The sequence below is a fragment of the Mytilus trossulus genome, chromosome 13 (genome assembly GCF_036588685.1).
Source record: "Mytilus trossulus isolate FHL-02 chromosome 13, PNRI_Mtr1.1.1.hap1, whole genome shotgun sequence".
NCBI lineage: Eukaryota > Metazoa > Mollusca > Bivalvia > Mytilida > Mytilidae > Mytilus > Mytilus trossulus.
The window spans coordinates 36,051,361-36,058,480 of record NC_086385.1 but is presented as its reverse complement, the minus strand read 5'-3'; the positions used below and the strand labels follow the sequence as shown (position 1 = coordinate 36,058,480).

General features: G+C 30.3%; 1 long non-coding RNA gene across 1 annotated transcript; it reads right to left on the bottom strand.

The window, feature by feature from the left end:
- Nucleotides 1–715: 715 nt before the first annotated feature.
- LOC134695501 (uncharacterized) lies at nt 716–6,671 on the bottom strand. The gene is made up of 5 exons (XR_010102778.1): nt 6,226–6,671; nt 5,318–5,382; nt 3,472–4,693; nt 2,303–2,361; nt 716–1,194 (listed from the first exon to the last, which is right to left on the bottom strand). It is a non-coding gene; the product is annotated as an uncharacterized LOC134695501 (long non-coding RNA).
- Between the last annotated feature and the right edge of the window lie 449 nt (nt 6,672–7,120).

Sequence of the window (7,120 nt, the reverse complement as noted above, 5' to 3'; positions counted from 1 at the left end):
TTACAATTCTTAAACAAAGGAAATTAAAGCTATGTTTATGCTACAATAAAAAATACATGAATCAAATTATTTTTTGAGAACAAGCTCAACTTATTTACTGGGTTATAAAAAAACAAAATAGCAGAGACGTGGATTAAGAGGATTTTTCAGAGGGCCCCCTTCAGTGGGAAAAATTTGGTTTAATATTTAGGGAAACACTAAAACATGACTGGAGCAGGGCCCCGCTGAAGCAGTCAGTGCCCCCCATATTCCTGGAAAATTTCTGGATCCACCACTGACTAAATATCTTGATCTGTGAAAAAAATTATTAGATCACCAAGGATATGTTTAACAATTCATTTCATATTTTTAATCACATGCTGTTTTAAAATAAAAAGTAAAGTTTATTTACTCACACCAAATTTCTAAGCATATTAATCTTTATTAAATATCCCCCCCCCCCCCCCAAACCCCTTTCGGAGGAAAAATTTGGTTGATTGTACAGGAAATGACTGGTGTTGGGCCCCTTTATGTTAAGTTCTGGATTCGCAAATAGGTAAAGTGAGTAAGTGTATGATATGTTTGTTTATCCATCTACAACTTTAACCCACAATTATCAAGATTAAATGGGACTTTCTCTAAACTTTCAAATAATCTTCAGTATCTGCCAACACTGTGTTCCATTGTTTTCACTTCAAAAAGGTTGGGAAAACCCAAAATTTCATTATAATAAATTAAAAAACATACTGCCTTTAGTACAGAAAATCAGCTGAAAGTTTCAATGAAAATCTACCAAGCTGTGGATGAGAGCTGATGATGGACAAACAAACAAACAATACAAATCTTCTTTAACACCCCATTTCAAAGGCATATTTATGGGGATGTCTCCTCTCCCTGTTGCGGGAAAAATTTTGTTTAATCAATTGCGCTGGCCCCCTCTAGGAAAGTCCTTTAGGACCCCGCAAAATTTAAGTTTTAATGATTCATCAATTAAAAAACAATAATTGAATGCAAATGGAATACAAATAATATAAATAAAAAAATATCCAATTTGAAACTCAATACAGGAATAAAAACAATTTGTTTACAACTCATTCTGCCACAAGATTACTGTCTAAGGATTCTACTAAAAAAAGATAGTAACAGTTCAGCCACGGTTTGCAGGATATTGTCTGAAGATTGTACCACACAAGGCACCAAAGGTGACACTTTTAACTGAAAAGAAATAAAGTCAAGTTTTAATTATTGTTTGATTTCGAATTAATTATTATTCTGGAATATAATAACATTTAATGTGCAATTTTTCAAATAAAAAAAGAACCTGATATCACTGACTGTGAAACATAAAAAATAGAAGATGTGGTATGATTGCCAATGAGACAACTCTCCACAAGAGACCAAATGATACAGAAATTTAAAACAACTATAGACTGTATGACCGTCGACAATGAGCAATGCCCATAAACCATTATCAAGTCAACTATAAAAGATTCCCAAAATGACATCTGTAAAACAATTCAATCAAGATAACTAATGGCCTCATTTATGTACAAAAAATGAACATAAAACAAATATGCAACACATCAACATACAACCCCAGAAACAGGCTCCTGAAGACAAAAATAAACTTTCCAAACTTTTCTGAGACTTAAGGTGGTACCTTACACTACAGGGAGATAACTCTGTAAAATCAGCTAAACGTTTTAATTACGTTGTGTTATTTAGGGAGGATTAAGCTCTTTAATGATCAAAAGTAGTGTTTGTAAAACTGCTATATAATCAGTGTAATTTATCTGATAAAATAGTTCGTTCAACGTTTTTGAAATTTTTATATTTTTGTCAAAGGGTCAAAAGTAATACTTTGTCAAAATTTTATGAAAATATAAACGAGCCAAATTAATTTTAGTGAAAGTGTTGGGTACCACCTTAACATCAATTTTCCATGAGTAATTATTTGAAATATTCAACATGATGAATGCAGAAGCTGCTGATAAATTCACTAAACAAAAAGTTAAAATAATTGAATACGGTATGTTATTTGTTGTTTAGTTGACACTTACTCCACACACAATTTATGTTAAAAATGTAGGAATAAAATTCTTTTGAAAGTTGAAACGTATGTATGTGCCACTGAATGTAAGGCAGTTATTATGCATCTTTTTATAAAAGCTATTTTTTTACTTGATATCAGGTTATATCCCCTTCATATTTCTTGTTCAGGAAAGGGACAAAAAAATCAGTAAAAATGGATACATAGATATCTAGGGGCATAGATACATGTATAATTAAAATTTAAATTGTTTGTTGATTAATAAATTCTCACCTTAAACAGCTCTCTTTACTCCTCAAGCAAGTTACCCAAAGGAAACTTGTGATGCTAACCTGTAAAACAAAGTTCAAGGTCAGTTATTCGCAACTTTAAAAAATATATATAGATCATAATAATTGATTAAAAGTTCTCGAATAACATACAAAATTCTGTGAGAAAATAATTGGTATTCAAAATCAAACTAATGGTTATGTTTTCTGCTCTTTGTATGTTTTTTTTTATCTCTCCAACTCATTCTCGATTGCTATTTTCAATTCTATTAAGTTTGCAATACAAAAATAAACTTGTACTTTATCATATAGTATAGTATTTCAAACCTTTAAAAAAACAATTGATATCAATTACTATTGAATTATGAAAAAAACTAAAAGCTTGTATACCTACCATCATGTTAACAATATACAATTATGGCCCTTAGGAAAGGTGAATATCCAAAATTGTCAACCCTTAAAAGGTTATTTCCCTAAGGGCGAAGATTTTTTTAAAAAGTGTAACAAAATTATGCCTTGTCACATTTCTTATGAATTTGTCTTATACTATCATTTTCTGTATGTTAACTTGATACCTAAGGTACAAAACAATTCAATTGAATACAAGTTGTTGTTCACATCCATTTGTATTTTTGTGCATCTGATGAGTTGAGCCTTTTTCAACTGATTTTTATAGTTCGTTCTTATGTTGTACTGTTATACCACTGTCCCAGGTTAGGGGGAGGGTTGGGATCCTGCTAACATGTTTAACCCCTCCACATTATTTATGTACATGCTTGTCCCAAGTCAGGAGCCTGTAATTCAGTGGTTGTCGTTTGTTTATGTGTTACATATTTGTTTTTCGTTCATTTTTTTTACATAAATAAGGCCGTTAGTTTTCTTGTTTGAATTGTTTTACATTGCCTTATCAGAACCTTTTATAGTTGACTATGCAGTATGGGCTTTGCTCATTGTTGAAGGCTGTACAGTGACCTATATTTGTTAATGTCTGTGTCATTTTGGTCTTTTGTGGATAGTTGTCTCAATGGGTATCATACCACATCTTCTTTTTAATGTGTTATAAAATTGTTCAGCATTGATGTAGATGTCCTCAAAATCAAACCCATTATAAACAAATAATTTAAAATGCCTATAATAATATGATCATTAGTTTTGTGGAATATTTCAACTCACCACATATTTTTCATGGTAAGGCCTCAGACTGGGTTGAAGATTTAATTGACCATCTTCCTTAAGAGCTGCTATCCTAACCTGGAAGGTGGTTTATGTCCTCATCTTATTGTCCATTTGCTTTCAGAAATAACATTATGTAAAAATAAATATCAGATGCACTTTTTAAGTCTTTTGAAATTTCACCTAATCAATTGTAGTTACCCACAATTTCTCCCACCCTCCAAATCTATTATCTATAGCTAGAGCTCTGCTTACATTTTTTTTTATTTACAGAACTCTAAATAATAGTAATTTTAGCAAGTATACATCTGATATTTAAAGAAAATGTGTACAAAAGTGAATATTTTAATTAAAAAAGTTATATTCCATATAAACACTTAGGAAATTATAAGTATAATGAGTATAACAAAGGAATTACCTCCCTTTTGTCCTGAAAATTTCACCCTGTTGAGACTCCACACCCTTTAAATATTTAACAATACAAAATTTGTATAAATAAAATAAAGAAATAATAATATGTAAAAACTACAACACATTTCAATAAAGGGATGCGCTTTAGCACATGATACGGCCGTTGCTCTTTTAAGTTTCACCAAAACTGCATAAAATCCCCCTTTTTTAAGTATAAAAATTCATTACTTAAGAAAACGTAAAATCTAAAATTAATAAAAAGGGAAAGGGAGCTTATGTCAATAGATATAAACAATTCACAAGTTTCATGGACATTGGTGAAAGCCTTTTTGAGTTATTGTCCAGGTGTGAAAAATCCCCCTTTTTTATGAATAAAGCCCCATAAATCCAAAACTTAAAATCTGGAATTTATAAAAATTGAAAGGGAGCAATAACAAAATGTATATAAAAATTCAGGAAACTAAAAAAAAAGACTTTACATATTTTTTTTTAGATTCTCCATTCTAAACCAACTGGAGGCCTTTCGACTAGACAGACCATTATTAAGTTGACAAGTAAAATTTGTCTGTTCCATTTCATTTTCAAAGTAAAAATGAAATAGAGATACAGGGGGTGGGGGAATAACGAAGAAGATCTAACAATTGTAAATACAAGCTTCCAATCTAATTGAAAATGGAGAATCTTTACACCTTTTTTTTTTTTTTTTTTTTTTTTTTTTTATAAAAAATTACATTTTTTGAAATATATACAAAAAAAATTTGAATAATATTCTTCAGTTTTATCACATAATCATTGCTGCAGCCACAGCTTCCTGAAATAGAAATAAACATTCTTAAACATATTTGTCAAAACAAGATCAAACCGATATACCGATTTATACAATTATTAGCAAAAAAGGATGATAAAATCAATGGTTGATGTGCATCATGTTTATTTTCCTTTATTAGTTGTATGAATTAATGCATTGGTTTTCTAGTTTGAAACTGTTTCACATTTTGTTATGTTCAGGCAGGGCCTTTAAAACTGGTACTGTAAAACCAGAAATTATTGCATGCTATTCTTGTGATTTTTCAACAAATGGACAAATATGCAAGATAAATAATCCCAAGATTTCAGAAAAATCTGGCCTCAAAGTTTTGCATTAGAGATTAGATTTATACATACAAGTTCCTATTGTGATATTCAACCAGTTGCATTATTTACATTCATATAGGTTTTGCTCATTGCTGAAGGTCCTACAGTGATTGTAATTTGCTTCTCTTATTGATAGTTGAGTAGTTGGCAATCTTATAACATCTCTTTATTCTTAAATACCCAATCCAGATTACCAGTATAATTAAAACTATTAATTTGGAAAATATTTCAAAATACATGTGTTCATAAAAAAATACATGGTGAATTTAAAAGTTCATTAATCAATATTTTAGTTTCTTACCATAAAATTCAGCTCCAATGGCCGTTTCCCTGCTTCAATCCTTGCAGACAAGCTGTGGTGCTAACCTGAAATATAAAATACAAAATTGTTTTAAAGGATAACTTCTGAAATACTGTATCTATGATATATAAAATGGGTTATATATGCGATAGGTTTTGAGAACATTGGTTAGACATCAATCCAACAACACAATTCAATCCTAAAAGGAGTAGGCTTAAAAGGGTTAAGTTGGCCCTCAGATTTTTTTTTTTTTAAATCAAGCCCAAATACTACAAATTTAACATATATATTGTTCTGGTATCATCATTGATACAAAATAAACACTTCATTTTGGCACCTGACACTATAAACTATTAAGTTATGACATCTTGATTATGCAATTCTGGTGTATTCGCAAAAGCGCCAATTAAGGTCCAATTTTTCACAATTCAGAACAGTTTTTAGCATATCCAGTAATAGTTTACGTCTTTTTATTTAAATACATGTATTACCCTTGGTTCCTATAAGTTACAAAACATTTTGGATCAAAGGTATTATTTAAGCTTTTAGGTAAGAAAATTCACAAAATTATAGCATTTTGATAATATCTCCCAATATAGCTAATTATGGAGACTACAATGTATTATAAAGAAGCGATTTATTTTAAGTCACATTAAGTTTCTTGAAATATATCCATTTAAGATCCAAATTGGGGCCCCTTTGATATTCTATGATAAAAGTTGAAATTTAAAATCTATTATAAGGCCATACTTTGCCAAGAGACCATTGTCATATGATACTGATAAAATAAAGAGTATACTGTTGACCAAACTCTTATAAACCTTTAACCCTAAAAAAGTCAGTATTCATTTTAAAATAATCTTATAGATTATTTTTTTTTAAACAGGATTAACAATACTGGTACCTACCTACATATTAGCTGTATTTGACCACCAAGTCTTATTCCCACACCATGAAAACATGCCACAGAAAGTACCTAAAAAGAAATTAACACATTTATTAATTTTACAAACCAATTTCTATGTCAACCTAAAGATTGATTTACACATTTTTCTGATTTCTTACTTCAAGTACCAATAGTATAAAATCCACATATTTTGTAAAGATTGAAAAACAAACAAAAGTAGTCAAGGTTTATGATTTGAATTCTGCACTCAACTAATTTGAATAATGAAAATGAGTCGTCTCCCATTGAATGAACAAATCTTGCTGTTAATTGTGCTAGTCTCCCCTTGAAAGTTAATTCCTATCTTAGAATTTACTCCTGCAATTGTAATAGAAATTCTTGTTAATGTACAATCAAGGGGTACAATCAAAATTACGTGATGGATATACACACACCAGAAGTTACAGTCGAACTCGCCGCTTAAAAGGTTAGTAGTTGCATTTTCTTGTTTATATCAATTAAATTTTGATTAATAAGTTGGCACACCGAATGTCGGATAGTATGTAGTTTTAAAATACACAATTGTTTTTGCTAGAAAGCGTGCAGTTATTGAAAACACTTCGACACAGTTCCAAATTTTCAACGAATTTTTGTGTCGAAGTGTTAGCATTAACTGCACGATTTCCAGCAATGATAATTGTGTATTTCAAAACTAGATAGTATCCGACATTCCGTGCACTACCTTATTTATTAAATTTCATTGATATAAACAAGTAAATACGACTACTTACCTTTCAAGCGGTCTGCTCGACTGTTACTTCCGGTGTGTGTATATCCATCACGTGATTTTGATTGTACCCCTTGACAATGGTATCCCAAAATATTAAACTGGTAAATAAATTATTGAAAGATGTTTT